This window comes from Neopsephotus bourkii, unplaced genomic scaffold, assembly GCF_033783945.1.
Source record: "Neopsephotus bourkii isolate Nb327-2 ecotype Australia unplaced genomic scaffold, CSIRO-AGI_Nbou_v1 NB_1181, whole genome shotgun sequence".
NCBI classification, from domain to species: domain Eukaryota; kingdom Metazoa; phylum Chordata; class Aves; order Psittaciformes; family Psittacidae; genus Neopsephotus; species Neopsephotus bourkii.
Window position 1 is genome coordinate 3,349,836 of NW_026901666.1, and position 17,213 is coordinate 3,367,048.

A 17,213-nucleotide genomic window follows, 5' to 3' on the forward strand; every position below is an offset into this window, starting at 1 on the left:
TGTTGAATGACCCTAATGACATGATGGCAATTGCTCATTTCAAGGAAATGTTCTGCTGTTGTGTTGCAGGCTTATTTTTGTACTGAGGAATAAAAGCACAATGGTCTTGCCAAAGGTTAGAGGACACAATTTGGCAAACTACATAATTCTCATTTTCCCTAGTGTTTGGTAAATCTTGTTAGGCAGCATTTTAGATTCCTCAGTAGTTTGTAGAAAGGGTTTTATTTATTTTTTTTTATTAGTTTTGGCTACTAAGATGTTCACAGCTTTAAGCTATTTTATTAGTGTGGGTTGTGTTCTGTTGGTTTTGTTTTGGTTTTGTTTTGCTTGTTTGTTGGGTTTCATTTGTTTGGATTTTTTTGGTGTTGTTTTTTTTGTTTTGTTTTGTTTTGTTTTGTTTTTTTTTAATGCCTGCAGGCTTCCGAATAAACAATTCTGCTGGTCTAATTGAATTAGAACAATTAAGTACCAGGGGCAGAAGCCTGGGTGTGATTCAGCAGGCTGGGCAGGTAAGGGCTCCTTGGCCTCACCTGTGGCAGGACCAGGCCTCCTTAACTTCTGTAACTACTTTATTGACCTTGGGCTGGTTTAGGTGATCATGGTCTTCTTGTCCTTGCTTCTCTATGCTCTTACTGGGGAAACCAACCTGTTGTCAGTATGACCTTTTCCCAAGTGCCTCTCTTATACCTAAGCAATTTAAACCTATTGGGCTGGCAGAACTCAAATAAAATAAATAAATAAATCTTTGGCTGTGTGCATCCATACTCCAGCCCTGGATATGGATATTGAACTCTGGGATCACATCTGCGTATTCCCATGACAGCTTTTTTGTTGACTGTGGTCTCCTTTTTTTGTTTGCAGTTGATTATAATTAAAGGTCTGGGTATAGAGTTACTTTCAGAGGTAGTGATGAAATACAGCTTTCAATACAGTGAACTTTCACAGTGTCAGAATTTGGCATTTTATTTGTTGTTTTTATTCTGATAAGGCTCTTTTGAAAGATGTGACATTTTGTATGGGTACCAAAGTGGAAAATTTCCTCTGCAAATGAGTCTTACGGAACTGATTAGAAATAAGCACTTTCAGTGATATCCCACTGGTGCTGCTCATCTGAGACCTGAGAGCTCTATTCGTGTCAGCCTTGCAGAGGCAATGACTTGCCAATTTTGTGAATTCCTTAATAGTGTCTTCAACTTAATTGACAATCTCACACATACACACGAACTGGTTATTGCTCACCAAATGAAATGTCCTGTCTGTATAGTTAAAAAGTCACTTTCTTTACAGACTTGATAGAAATGAAGAATAAAACAGTCTGTATGTAGAAAAGTGAAACTTTCAAGATGGTGACTTTTACATTACATAGGTGTGCTCTCATATTTTCTACAACCACACAGAGATTGTCACCAGCTTCAAAGGGATTTTGTGTCCAATCATCATAATCAAACCTCTGGGAACTAAATTTATACTGAAAACTTCCAGATCAATAAAGAGGAAAATAATAGCTGCCTTTTACTTAAGGCTTAAAAGCTTGGCATTTAATATTCCTGACTGACTGAATGTTTTGGGGTGTGATGTATTTTCTTCTTTCACTTTCTTTTCTTTCTATAATAAATGTGGGGATAAGCTCCAGCCATCACAGTTGCATACTTAAAAAGTCAGATTATCATATCAATAACTCGCCTATACCTACCTCTAATCTAATGGGGATTTACCCTTCTCCATCCAGCTAAGACTTTTTGACTTAAGCCTTATTTTTATTTTTAAACTTGGAAAAGTCACTTTAACATTTTACACCCTTTGTCTTTCAGTTTATACTTGGTCAGTATTTCTTAAGGGCTGTCAAATGATATTCTGGCAAATGAAAATCTAGTGGGTCTTCATCTGATCCTACCCAGTCTTTCCTCAGTCCCAGTTAAGAGAGCTTATGATCACTGCATTTTACTCCAGTGTAAAAGGGATTTTTCTTTCCCTTCATAGAACAAATTATCCAACAATGTGTTGCTCCATGTTCAGTTTAGTTGTTTGTTTTGACATTGCCTAGATCTCAACTAATTTGTAAAAAATCAAAACAAAGCAATGATGGGGAGGAGCAAGGAAATATTTTTATGCTATGTCTTGATTAAAAACATTTCTTCTAATCAATCTAGAAAATATTTGCCTTCCTGCTAGAAATTGTTGCAGACCATCGAATGAGCTGGTTGCTAGCTGACTGGACTGAGAAACAAACACATACAGGTCAGGATCTCTGGGTTGCTGGGTGACTCATCATATTGTTGCAGCTGAAAACATTTTTTGATGGACAACTCTCTGTCAAATAAGAATTCTGTTAAAAGAGAGCTCTGAATAAATTTATTTTCAAGGCATATATTACAGTGTAGTCTCCAAAATGAGAATATGTGGAAATAATAATTTCTAGATGCTCTAAAATAGCAGGATATACTGGTAGGTTTATGTATCTTCACTTCTATAACTAAAATGCCCATTTGACTGATGAATCTTAATTTATCCAAATAGTATTCTGGAATGTATGGTCATAAAATAATAGTTTCCATGGTGTTACATAGCCATTGCTGTCCTTGAAACTCCAAACCAAGCCAGGTAGAAGAACATATAATAGCGGAGGAAAAATACTGGTACTGAAATCACTGAGGAGAAGTAATATTGTCTCCACACATCCCTACATGTGCTGCTGTGGCAAGTTGACTTTTCACGCTGTGAATGGCAAGCATGGTTGCCCTGAGTGCCTTTCCCTTTGGTGACTCATGGGCTCTATGGCATGACCAAATAACTTGCCAGCCCAAGCCATGACCCCTCCCTGCCTGTAAGTAATGTGGGTGCTTGTACTCTTTATTTGGGTGCTGTAACAAGTATTGTTCAGGCTTATTTGCTTCAGTGGCATCTGTGAAACCTTTGGGTGTGACACTCCACTGATGGTCACCATTTGCATCCTTCAACATAAGGTAAATATTTATATTCAGAAATCTGTTGTTTTCAGGTCAGCAGTCATGTATTTAGTTCATCTGTAGCATGCCAAACCACTAATTTTGTTTGGCACTTCTCTGCAAGATTTTTGTGACAGCTGATTTCCCTTGTCTTTCCCCTTCTTTACTGGTGAACTATATCAATTTCAAGTCATCTGCACATCATGTTTCTTACTGTTTCTCCCAAGCCATGCTTGCAAGAGGGGAGGTGGGTAGGGAATATAAGCCAGGAACCACAAGCATGCCCTGAAGCTGACCCTGCAGTGCTCTGCTCATTAATCTGCAGGGTGGGAGAAGGAGGGGGGAAGGACCTCCTTTTCTTAAATCTAGTTGTTTTGCCAGGTACATTTCAAAAGTGTGGACAACTCCTTATGTTTATGTTCACTAAATGAATTTCAGTGGTGATGTTACGCAGATCTGCTATGAAAGAACACACTTTCTTCATGTCCCTCTAAGTGCTAACTGACGGGCAGCCCCACATCTCAGATTCTTCTTACATGTCCCTGTCTGTTGGGTACCAAAAGGGGCCTCATACTGGGGCACAAGGTGACTCCCCATCCATTGCAACAAAAACCTGCAGAAGGGTCCCTGCAGGGCCCAAAATATGGATTACTGGCCAGGGAAAGATTTTCTTTGCTATGAAGGTTATCAAATATGGAGCTACTGCCTTTGTACTTCATCCGAGGGCAGCACTGTTTGGAGTTGTAATGTGCTAACCACTAATGAAATTCACCCTTGCAATGGACGATGGACCCTGAAGTCATTAACCAGTATCATTGGTTATGTATGAACATCAATCAATAGTTTCTGCTGGATGCAGTCAGATTTTGCCCTCCCTGCACAGCAGATATCCATCCTCTTGACCTGCTGGTTTATCTGTGTTAAGTCCTGAACTCCTCTGCAGCTCTGTCATGGACACAGAGGAGCAGAGGGGTTCAGTGAGGACCAAAAGGCAGGTGTGTTTAAAATATTCAATATATTTAACACTTCTGCTTGCTGTTTTCCTTGTGTGGTTTCATTGTTTTGCCTTTTCTCCCCCTCCTCTAACACTGAATTACAATAAATTATAGCATCATCAGCACTCACAAATTACTTGATATTAGCATTTCTGTAGATGGCAACACGGCAGCTGTGGATTCAGCAGATGCTTTTGCAGAATGTGGGGAGAAAAATGAAGCCAAAAAGAAAAGCAGTGCTTAGTGCTGTCACCATGAAGCCTTTGCCTCCTCTCCTCCCCTTTGGAATAATGAATAAATCAGCTCTAGACGAAGATGTAGAGCATAGATCTGGTTTTGTGTAGTTTGTCTTTTATACACAAAGTTTGCTTATATAGCAAGTTGAGATGTTAGTCCCTTGATTTGAGGTTGTTTCGCTCTTTCTGTTTCTGCATGATGTACCCTGTGTGATGCCTCAGCCAGACCTCTCTGAGCCTTTAAGCTGGAGAAACAGCTTAAAGAAGAAACCCATCTCAGCAACTCAGAAGTTCGTGTCAAGCTCATCTGTTAATTTTCACATCCTTAAATCATTGACATTTTCACTTTGGCTGGATACTGCCAAAATCCTACTTTAATCCAGAGAGTATTATTCTGCTTCTGCCCCCTTGGAAACAGGCTTTGGATGTGTCAATGATTTCTTGGTGTAATATGAATGTCACTGTCCTCAGCTTTGCCTATGCTTAGGCAGGAGCATAGCAGGGGAAAGGACAACATCTGGGGCAGGATTACTCAAATCCTTCCTGATGGCTAGCTGGGCATTAATGACTAGAAACTCTCAGAACAATATAACACTAATTTTCTGTCCTAATCCTGTGATTTCTATTCCCAGGTGTCTGGGGACAAAAGGGAGGGAGTAAGGAAAGGGAAGACTCTCGCAAGATATCAAGAATTTTTATAAGAGCAAGTAGTGATAGACAGGGAGGAATGGCTTTAAACTGACAGAGGGGATATTTAGATTAGATATTAGGAAGAAGTTCCTCACTGTGAAGGTGGTGAGGCCCTGGCACAGGTTGCCCAGAGAAGCTGTGGCTGCCCCATCCCTGCCACTGTTCAAGATCAGGTTGCAGGGGGTTTTGAGAAACCCAGTCTAGTGGAAGGTGTCCCTGCCCATGGCAGGGGCGTTAGGAGTAGGTAATATTTAAGGTCCTTTCCAACCCAATCCATTCTGTGATTCTATGAATTTATCTGAAATTATTTAATGTTTCAAATTACCCAAGACTCTCAATAAACAAGCATGAAAAAAAAGTAGTCTTGACTGGCTTACCCTTGAAAAGGAGGGAGCAGAACTTGCCTTTCAAGGAGGGTTTTCTGTTCTGTTAATATTAACTTGAAATATTCTCTTGAGAGTGTCTTTCCAAAACAACAAGCTTTCCTATGTCCAAGTGTCCTTGTAGGAAATGACTTCAAGGCATGGACTCTTGCATTATTTCCTTCATTCCTCCTTAGAGATGAATGTTAATAGGCAGGAATCATACAGGTTAAGTACGATTTTTTTTTCAACAATAATTTCTGATGATAGCAAAAGTTTCCTCAAGGCATCCTCTGCATGGGGAAGCACTGTCTCAAGCCAGAAACAAAATTGCCTAACGTGACCAAGATCATTAGATGAAAATGAGACCAGCACACTCCTGCGCTTCCTTTCTTATGGCTGCAATTGCAGGGTGGGCTGTGTGAGGCCAGGATCTCTGAAGTGACTTGGTGGGATGTGGGTCCTGCTGTGAGAGGGGTGCCTGAGCTGCAGGGTCCTGTGAGGCCTTTGGTAGTTGTCGATAATATGCCATGACTGAGCCGGTTTGAAAGACCGCTGGTATGTTATGCTGAACCCAGCAGGGATTTAAAGTGCTCTGTGAAACTAAAATTAGCCAAATGCATGCAGCCTCATCTGAGCATGCTGAGCAGTATTTTTATGCCCACCCCATCCAGCTCTCATGTGCTTGTGTTGGAAGACCGTGCAGCACTCCAGGGAAGAAAAGGGGGCTGTTTCCAGCCAAGGGGCAAGGAAGCTCCACAGCTCTTTGCTGGCCATGAAGATGAAAAGCCATTTTTCAGGTTCTTCACATCACGCTTATGTGTAGTACTCCTGTCCCATTGTGTGAGATGAAAAATGACTTATATTGCAAAAACAAGTCGGGATTGATGATACTTTTCCTTAGCACTACGTTTGCAGTAAGTGGGAAATTTCACAGCAGTGGCTTCCAGAAAATCCCACGGCAACTTGGTATGACAACTGGTGTTTGCTGTTGGAGCTGAAAGTTTTTGGTAATTAATGGGTTTTTTCCCAGGGTACTGGTTATGCACACTGCTCTATGACAGATTACTGGGCTCTAGGCTTGCCTTAGCAATGGTGAAAACTGGATATATTGCCCAGCTGCAAAATGGTTTAGTCTGTGTCATTGGCAAACATGATTCCTTCACAAGCTGAGCTTCAGCACATCTTCCTGCTGTCTCTGCAAACGACCAACGGTAGCTGTCTGAATGCTTGCACTATGTGGATTCACACTCCGTTTTTACTACTGGGGTCCTGCTGGGCCTGATTCTCTCCCCCCTTACCTTGTTACTGCTGTGCGTGCCCCTCCTGATGGTGGTAATTCCCAGAGCATCTCTTTTTTCAGTATGCGCTTTGTGCGTGTGCTCCTGTACCTTCTTCTGCTTGGAAGAGCTAGGCTGTGCATATTCCCAAACCATTCCCCTTTCCCCTCCCACTTACAATTCCCAGAAAGCCTGTAACTCCCCCAAGCTGTTAGGCAGAATCTTGTGATACCAAAGTTAATTTTGCAGTTGCTTTGTACTTCTAACTAAAAACCAGTGAGGTTCAGCCAAAGATTTTTTTTATTTTTAATTATAGCTTCTCCATGAGTGTGTTTTGGTGTATTTGTACAGCACCTAGCACAGTGGAGCAGTCCTTCGGATCTGAGCCTTTAGGCACTGACACAATGTAATTAACAATTTTCTACTATTGCAGCTTATTTTATATAGCACCTAGCATCTTGCTGTTGCATTTGCTTTGTAAAATTGGATTTTTAAAAGTATTTGAAATACTTCTGTTACTGCAAAAATAGATTGTAAAAAGTGTCATTATTAAAATGATTGGAAGCCCTTTTTCCTCCATAATCCTGGCAATGTAGATGTGTCCCTGTCAGATAAAAAGAATTCAATTTTTTAAATAACTTCAATCATCTTTATGTTCTGTAGGTCAGATTTTTGCAAGGGCTCCCATTTTACAAACATAACCCTTCTGTTCATTGAGGTACAATGCAGGAATAACCTAGCCGGCAACTCTTCAGACTGAAATCTGGAATTGCTGTAATGATTGCTCATTTGCAAGGTAGGACCAAAGAGATTAATTAAATGTACCAGCTGACTTGAGCTCTGAAGAATTGTGTTCTCATTTTAATTAAACTTTGAAAATGAGTCAACAGCTATCGCCTTCTCTCTCCTCCTTGTATCTTCTAAAAATTAAGTCGACTTTGGATCACGCTTGGCATCTGCACCACCTGAAAACTGCACTATTAAATAGCCTCTGCTGTTTAATCTCTGCTCCCCAGACTGCTCTTCCCCTCAGCAATGCCTCTTGGGTCTGAGCTGTCCCCCCCTCTGACAGCTTTCCTCTCCATGGAAGGGGCATCAAGGGCTCCTTCCAATAGAAACACTAAGACTGAAATGAAGCTGGAAATGTTTTGTTGCTTTTCCTCTTGTTGTGTATCCAGGTAGTCACTAGGATCCTGACACCCTATTAACGGGTGATGTGTGGTACCACACAGTGTTGATGGATGGTGTCTTAGTTCACACAGCCCCATTTGCTGAGCTTGGACAAGATTTCACTATGCTTCCTTGCACTGGGCAATATTTTTACTTTGAGCAGGATCCTTGATTTCAGAGATAAATGGCTATTCAAACAATAATGTATTGCTCAACATAAACATAAACATAAAGCTTTGTGCAAAGTGTCCCAGTGAGCTACAGGGAGGGATTTATTTCCTCCATGCCTTTTCTGTGTGTTTTGCTTCCCCTGCAAATGTCACTGTGCTGTCTGCTGAGCAACCAAGGGATGTGCACAGGTGTACTTGGAGAGTGCATTGCAGGCTTGTGTGGGATACTTAATAGGTGTTAATTAAGTCACTTGCTTTAAGAAGTAGCTTTGAAAACTGAAGTGCCTCCTTGCAGTTAGAGAGTGTGTTTGGACCACCTTAGAGATGGGTGCTCAAGTGCTGCCATGATTTTTGACTAAGAAATGAGTTTAATGTGTTTGTAAATTATTTCACATCAGTAGGAAAAAAGTCCATGTGCTCTTACGCCTTGTGTAACTTCTATTTGCTATAAAACAGGTGATTTAGACTCTGTCCCAAGGAAGTTATGACTGCCTGATTAGTGTTGGGTCATGTGGGCTGGGGCTGGAAGGCTGCAGTGTGTGGGAGAAGGGCTGGAGTGCCTGATTTAGAGTACCCAAAGTATTCCTTTCTAGACTGCTTGCAGGATCTTTGCCTCTGCTCAGTGTGACCCTTTGCCATGACCAGCAACTATAATAAATGCTGGTAAACAATGACCTGGCACAGAATAGATGAAAAAAGTCAGAGGATGCAGTAATGTATAGTGTTCGTCCAAACAAAGCATGCTTTGGTAGGCTTGCATCCCTGCTTCTAGGGGTTTGGCAGTTTGTAATGTAAATCAGGCTTTAAATACTCTGTTACTGCTTTCTATCACTGCCAGCTCTGTGGGACTGCAGTGGCAGCAGATGCTGACAAACCCAGGCTTTCCCTCCCCATCTGCCCTTGTTCAGGAGACCCAGGGTTTTCCCCCTTCAGATGATGCTGATTACCAGCTGATGCCCCTACAAGCATGGCAGCTTTTTATCCTTCAGCAGCTGAACTGAGCACAAAACCCTGAACTGATGTGTCTGTATCTGAAGTAAATGTGGACATGGAGAAATCCGGTTAGGACATAAGAGTGAATGTAATGAGCCTTTCTAATGAATGTCTTTAGCGTGTTAACCAGGCTCCTAAGCGGGGGCTGTGTTAGATGGCTTGTGCTGATTGCGTTTGTGAGCTGTTTGACACCAGCATGCTGCAGAAGGGCTGGGTGTTGCTGAGCTGGGTGAGCACACCCAGCACTTCCTGGGTGCCTCCAGCAGCAGCTTGCCTTGCCCCTCACTGCGTGGTATCCCCCCGGATACCTCACTGCCTATTTTAGGTGTGTAGCAACAGTGTATCAAGTTTCTCAGGCTAATTAACAACTTAATAATATTAATTACTTATTTCAGGACACAGTTAGTGCTGTCTGTGCATGTAGCCGAACACCAACCCGCTGAACCATGTAAAATCATGTGGTGAAGTCCCCATGAAGCAAGGCTGATTTGGTGAGCATACCAATATTTCTACAGTCAGCAATTTTTAATGTCAAAGTATAGTACCTCAATATGTCTTAATCTTCATATGCCTTTCATTTTGGATTTATTGTCTTTATTTCACCATTTTGTGACCAAAAAGTCAAATAAAGATGCAAATTTGAGATTTTTACTTTAAAATGTGGCCTTTGAAATAACCTGTAGCCTTAACTGTCAACTTCTAAGAAAGGCAGATTTTGAGCTGTCATGATTTGTTTTTTTCTGTTTCTTGAACTCTCCCTGAATATGTAAAATTTGGCACATCTGTTTCTTCTGACTGAAAATGTTATGTATCACAAATATTTAATTCAAACACAAGTGGCTCATAACAAAGTTTTTTTGAATTAAGTTCTCATCATTCCTAGGCTAAAACCCTCTGGACCTGGTGGTAGAAAAAATGCAAATTAATTTGCTTAATAAACCAAAATATGCCAGTTTTGTGGGCTTTAAGATGGCTTTTGAGCAGGTGAACTTGAGCTCCTGGGAAACTTTGAATGGATGAGTGACTGCTTTAGGCTTAAAACTGGAATATGATGTTTTTCATCAGATAATTGTAAGTTGTACAGTTTTGTTCTGATTTATGCTGAGGTAAATTGCCTGTAGTCAGCTGCAGCAGTGGTGGTTTGGAAGCTGTCATGCTATGGCTGTGACTTTGGCAGCAAGGCTTTGGTTTGCCAGCATGAGAAGCAGAACTGTGGCAGAAGTTCTTTAAACAGGTGATCGGCATTGTCTAAGGCAGACTCCAAAAGTGTTATAAAAGCGGAATAAAGAAAGTATTTGAAATGAGGAAACTAGTGGGGGAAGCCTGATGGATGGATAATTTTGTCATTAGATGCTGGTTTATAGCAAAGTGGGAGTTCTCACAGCTGGAGCTGGTCCAAGGTCAGCCAGGTGCTTGGTAGCAGATGGCTCTCCTGTCTCCTTCTCCCTCTTCCAGACTCAAAAACCCCATGCAGAGTGTTCATTCGAGCTGGTTTCTGATTCCTTACAGACACATGTTACAAACCCATATCAGGTAGCAATGATACGTTCGCTGACATATGTGGAGGAAAATTTACTTCATGCCTCTTGCTGCATGTGAGTGCTGGTCTGTGAGATTTGTCTTCTCTGAAGCTAATGTTCAGTATATTTTCACAGAAGAGAAGTTAGTATTTGTGACTCCTTATTCATCGGAAATGGTTGATGGCACTGAAAAAGGTGGCTGTCCTGTGCAGTGCCCATTGTCTGCTTGTTACCACCTTGTCTCAAAGTCCTTCACTAGCTGCATGCACAAAGTGGAGTTTTGATCCTAATCCCTGGAGGTTCTTAACTTCTTTTAATACAAAGCTGCCTGGGAAAAGGGGCAAGAGAGAGATGGGGGGCTGAGACCATATTGCTCCAATTACAGCCCACCATAAATGCTTCTTCTGATGTGCCTTGGCTGCCTGGAGAGTCTGTTAGCACCTCGTTGGGCAAATATACTTCATCCTGTTCTTACTGTCTAATAACTATTGTTAAAAAGTTAGCTGAGATGGTGCCAAGTCATTTTTGAAGGGCTGAGAGAGTTTTGACTGGAAGTAAATATCCCTGCAAGGGGTTGGGTTGGAGACTTCTTACTTTGAAGGTGACTCAGAAGAGTCAAACCAGACTTGCATTAGGGTTTAAATATATTGGTTCATGTTTAACTTCCCATAATTTCTAAAGATCCTGAAATGTGATGCTCAACAGAGGTGCAAGAGGCAGCCTGTAGTAACAGTACACTACTTGATCTGGTATTTATTGTTGATTTGCTAAGTTTGAAGAGCACAGATCAAAGATAACCTTGCCATTTAAACAGGACAGCAGGAACATTATTGTACTGTGTTCCTGCAGCCAGGCATGAGTAATGTTTGTGAATGTTATTAAAAGAAAAATCACTGTAGGAGGGAAATAGCTCTTAGGCGTATCAACTGATCTGATTTTTTTTTTTTTTGAGAAAAAAGTCAAATTATAATACAGAAAATAAAACATGGCTTTCTGATTTTATTCACCTCTAAAGGTAATAAAGTAGTCAGAACAAAATGCAGTTTATTACAATGTCTCCAATTTTCCTTTTTTGCTCCCAAGATGTAATTTATTTACTGACAGAAATATGTATCAATCTTTAAGTTGCTCTCAGTGGTGTAATACCAACATGCGTTGCAGCTCTGATAATGTGCTTGGGTTTTTTTTTGTCTCACTTAGTTTTGCAGTGCAATACTAAGCTGTATTTACACATATTTCTGAGCAATGTACATAATAACCTTGCAATATAAATCAAATCCTATGAGTGCAATGAAAGCCTACTCTGCTGCTTTTGTTATTCCTATTTTAGTCTACTGTGCTATGGTGTGTGGGGAAAAGTATCACTTTCAAATACAGTTCCTTGCAAAAAAGCACAGTCCTTGGCTGTGGGTTTTTGTTTTGCTAGAAGTGGGGGTTCAGAAACTTGGTCTTCTAAGGTGGGAGACAAGGAGCGATGAAGTGTGCTCTGCCCTGGTGCTGGCACCTCCATACTTACAAAAACACCTAAAAAAGACTTGAGGCAGGGCTCATTTGGTTAAAAGGTCCACTCAGGAGATGAGTTGAGTAGTCAGAGCATGGTGGGCGGAAGGCTGGTGTCCATTTCTGACTTAAATCTCTCTGAGCAGCTTTCACAAATCTGCATGTTTTATTAGCACTATGTTCAAAGTCATTAACCCTGAATTAGAGCTCTGATTTATTAAATTTGCTTTTGAATCTGCTCCTAAATGTGAAATTATGTGAACAAACATGACGCTCATTATTTTCTGTGGTGGTAAATGTAGATGAGGATATTTTCAGCAGATCAGTCCTGTCTCCTTGCCCCCAGTTTGGTCCCTTTGTATTCCACAGTTTACAACAGCCCTGTAGCCGTGGAGCATGATGGTGCGCAGTGAGGAAAAACATCTTGTCCAGTGGCTGGAACTGATCCTCTCACTTCTTTATTTCTATTGTTATCCTTGATCTGGGTCACTTTAGCAACCTAGTTTACAGTGTGGCCATGTCAGTAAAGGCATAGACGTCTTTTTTAGAAAAAGCATGTGTGTGTGTAATTACGGTGAGCAGCATGAGGGGAAGGAGATAAATGGCAAAAGCTTTGAGTTGTACCTGTCTGGGAGATGTGCTGTGCATTTCCATGCTGAGAGGCAATTCCTTCTTCCTCTGAAAGAAAGATCCTGCTAATTCTTTCACCCTTAATTATATAAATGGGGTACACAGAGCATCCAACATGCCCCGTAGAAGAGATAGTAATAGATGCAAAATACGCCTGCACTGTGGTGAAAACAGAAATGCCTTGTATTGGAGGCATCAGGTGAGCAGCGTTTTCACATGTGATTTTTTTTTCTTTGTGTTTGCATTATGTTTTGTTAAAATTGAACGTGCATTAAGTTCAACTTGAAAATAAACAACCTACATTGAAAACTGTAGTGCAGCATTTTTGATAACATGAACCCAGCCCAGTTCTTTTGTACTGTGTCTTGTAAATTAACTACTTTTCAGATGAATTTTAAGTAGGATAGTATTTTCTCAGTGCTTCATTCTCTAATTTGGATACATAGTCCAAATTTAGACCCATTTAAAAAAGATGTGTATTTCTCAAAGATAATAGTTTTCATTAGAAATGAAAGCTGGCTACTACCAGGTGAAAGAAGCCCTGCTACACATGCTACTCTGTGTGCTGGAGCTACTTGTGCTAAGGTTAGATCTCTTACTGCCCTTAATCTCTTTTGCTGTTATTTGTGTTTTGACCCTCATGGTGTGATTCCTGTGTACCTGCTGGCATCCATCCCTGTGCCGTGCTCCTCATATATACACTGCAGCAGTTCTAAAGTTAGGGAGGTGTCTTGTGGTGGCCCAGCTTGGTCTGTTACTCCATGTAGGCATTTTGCTCAGAGCCCTAAGTATCTGCTGTGGGACGGGTCTGTAAAACTGATACTTCCATTGGTATTGCTCTTAATTAAGGCTTGGCTATTTGTGCTACTCTTTGCAGCATACCCTGCATGCTCATGCTGGAGCTGTTCCATGTCCCTGGGACTCTGCCCCTGGCACCTGGCTTTGCTTATCAACCATGTCCCAAGCCACACTTATAACTCCATCCCACCTCACTCAGAGAGCTATTTCAAAATAATACTTACAAAGCTCCTATCCACTGGAGGCTGAGGGATTTTTTTTTATTCCTTTGCTCTAGTCCCCTGCAAAAGAAACCCATTATAACCCACGTATGGACTTTTAAGCCCTAACAGTTCAGTTTGTCCAACCTTCCCTGCTAATCTGCACGGTGGCATCAAAACACTGAAAGTCTGCTCAAGGGCATTTGGAGCTGTATGTTTCAAAACTGGGTAAGGCTGATTCTGAAAAAGCCATGCTGCAGACGGTGCTGCACATCTGCTGCCCTTGAGGTGTCATTTTCTCTTTAATGGAGATCAATTCAATAAAGCTGTTTTTTCTAGTTAGCATCTTAGCTATCGTCCTATCAGCCCCTCTCTGCCCTCTGACAATTTTTGAAGAATTTATTTTTATACCTGGGAATGTTGCCAGTTTTGAGCAGTTCCTTACGCCGTCGGATACTAATGCTGTCCATGGGTTGATACGATCTCGTGCTGGTTAGCCTGGATTCCTAATTTTTCCCAGGATTATATATTTAAAGAAAAAAGAGCAGAAAGAAAAAAAAAATACTTGAAATGTATTTTAGAAAACAACCCAATCTTTGCTCCATGTAGAGGTAGACTAAAATATGGCTGGTGTCATGGTTCTTATTTTAATCTCGGTTTACTGTGCTTTCTCCTCATAAAGCCATGATGGACCTTATCTCTTAAATCTTATTTGTATGGTGCCTTGGGATGTGAGACAGGAAAAGTACTTTACAGAGTTTATTGTATTTTATTATTGTATTGCAAGCTACCAGAGGCTACAGAGTTGTATAACCCTCTATCCAATAAGCAATGAATAATAGACCAGCAGAAGAGCTGCATAAATTGCTTTCCAACTTACCTGTGTGAAGCCCTGTTACTGGGTTATAACAAAAAAGGATGGAGAGAAGAGGTGGGACTGACATTTGACTTTCCCAGGGCTCTGCTGCCTCAGGCCTCTCAAAACTGGGTGCAGTTTTGGGGCTCTTATGTCTTATTACATCATTTCAGCTTGGCACTGACTATGGAAATTAAATTAAAGGCTTGTCCCAGAAGAGCCTGTGGGCTGCCAGGAACTGCAGGTGGAGGGGGAAGATGGGGTTTTGGCAAGCTTCTTCCCCAAAAAGAAATGATATTTGGGAGGGTGAACAGTATTTGTCTGCAAGGTGCACGGAGATGCTGGTCTTTCTGGCCCCCTTGTCCTTGATTTTTTCCTGTGTCACAAATCCACAGAAAGAAATAAAACCATTATTTTTTCCACAGTGGGTGCAATGTTGTCATAGCAAGTGTGAAGAAAGGGCTGTGCGAGGTGCGCTTGCAAAGCGGATGCGTCACACCAGGTGGGCTGAGCTTGTGGTGGGGTGTGGGAACAGGTCTTGCTGCAATTGCAGAGGCTGCTTAGCTGCACTTTGCATGGTTTTGGGAGCTGTACGACATTCAAACCCACTGGTAGTTGTTCTAGAGGTGAAGGTCACCCTTTGTGCAGTAATTGCCTTTTTATAAAAATGTGTTTGACAAAAGAAGAGAAGCAACTATGTGCTTTTGGGCACAAGTTGAGCGAGTATTAACTTGTGTACAAATGCATTAAATTTCCTCATGGAAACTTGGCTTCCATTGACCAGACAATTTTGGTTTAGTCATGGGATTAAATATAAATTAATCAAAAATAGAACTAAATCTGTTCCATTTATTTCAACAAATAATGTATTGATTTAAAGAATAAAAGAGAAAAGGTTTCAGAAGGCTTGCCATATTGAAAACTTTGGCCAGATATACTCTGGCAATTGGTTCTTTAGGGTAGAGAGTATGAACATTTTAAATCTAAACTCAAATGTTTATTTTCCAAACAAAATGTATTCAGATCAAATAAAACAGGTAAAAAAGTTAATCTGTGCCAGGATAAAACCAATTTTACCGCAGTCAGCTTCCTCTTATACCTAAACTGAGATGTAAATTAAGTACAACACTACCATGTATATTTTTCTGCTTAACTAAATAATATTTTTACCTCTAATCTCTCGGAGTTTTCACTATTCTTATTTTGCAGAGGTGGTTGACGTTATTCCTTCTGCTATTGTATAAATGGAAACTGAGGCACAGACCTCACTGGTAGTGAGTTTTTTCTGGCTGCCTTCAACAGCTGTTGTCAGAAGGCAGTGTGCAGTGTGGCATGGGGACCTGCTCTTGGTTTAGTTGTGATTTAACGTGTCAGTGCCGAGTTGGATGTCTGATTCGCTCCTATTCAACTAATTGTTATGACTATTTAAATTAAGTCTTTGAAATAAACACAGTTGGCTTGGCAATTAGGCTAGAATGGAAATTGGTAGGGTCATCCAACTGTTTCTCAAAATCTTCATGAAGTATGATAAGAACTTGGTCTTATAATAAGACTAAATTATGCCTTAACCAAAGCACAGAGATCAGCTCTTAAAATAGCACATTTTTTTCTCCTGCTTGTTCATTTTTGAAGCTGCTAAACTGCTGTTTAGCTGCCCAGATTATTTCTATTAAAGGAATATTCATTTAACTTTATCTTATTTTAAATATGAATATTTTCCTTAAAGACAGACTCAAGTAAAATGAGAAAATACTGGCATCAAAGGCTTTGAGGGTTCAGGAAGCAATTCTGTATGGAAATTAAGGGAAATGGAAAATTCATTAGTAAAAGCAGTGTCAACTTTTAGGAGTCAGTATAATTAGCCACCACCATGTGGTGAATTATGTAAACCTTCCAAGTACCTAAATAAGAACTAGATTACCCTCTGTAATAAACGTGAGCTCTAACAAAATCATGGTCTTGCTGGGAGAGATGCCGGATGAGTTACTGTGATGTCAGCCAGCAAGAAGCCTCGTAACATTATTGTAGTGATTCCTCCAGACCTTAAAATGAATTCAATCATTTTAAGAAGAAATGAGCTTATCTGAATATAGCACTAAAACTTTAATTCGTTGTCTTCAACCCCACAAACAATAGCTGCTGCTGAATAAAAGACACAAAGGGATATTACTTTTAGTCAATTACAACAATTGTAGAAAGGGATGTTAGACTTTTTTTCGCCTTCTGAGCCTAGTGATGGATTTTTTCAGTTTTATTATTACACTCAACACTCTTATAAACAAAAAAAATAAAACTGGATTAAAACCCCCAAACAATCATTCAAAAAACTCAAATAACCCCAAGTCCCCCTATCCAACAGCTCAGAAACTTACTGAGAGTACACAAATAATTCTCTAGCAAATTTTGTAGAAACAACTGAAGTCAAGGTTAAAGCCTCATTCTATTCAGAGATCTGCTGAGAAGCTGAACACAACCGCTTTAGAGTTATGTTGGTTTTTTGGCTATTTTTTTCAGTAATGACTATTATTGCACTATGCAAATGTAAAGACTTTCTAAAAATACATTTTATTTTTAAGATACTGGGGATTTTTTTAATGTCATGTAAACATGTTCTTTTTTGCTCTACTTTCAGTCCTCTTGCAAGCAGCCATATTTGGAGATTAGCACTTAATGGACCCATGGTTTCTCCACAGGTAACAACATTTAAGTAAGGGGAAAGCACATGTTGGGTGTGAAATACTCTGCTAATGTCAGCACCATGGGTAGTATTGTTGTGGGGCAGTAGTTGGTATTGGTGCGTTAATATTCTGCTTTCAGAAGTCTTAAATTATTTTTTATGTCTCCGTGGTCTATTTTATGGAGGTTCAG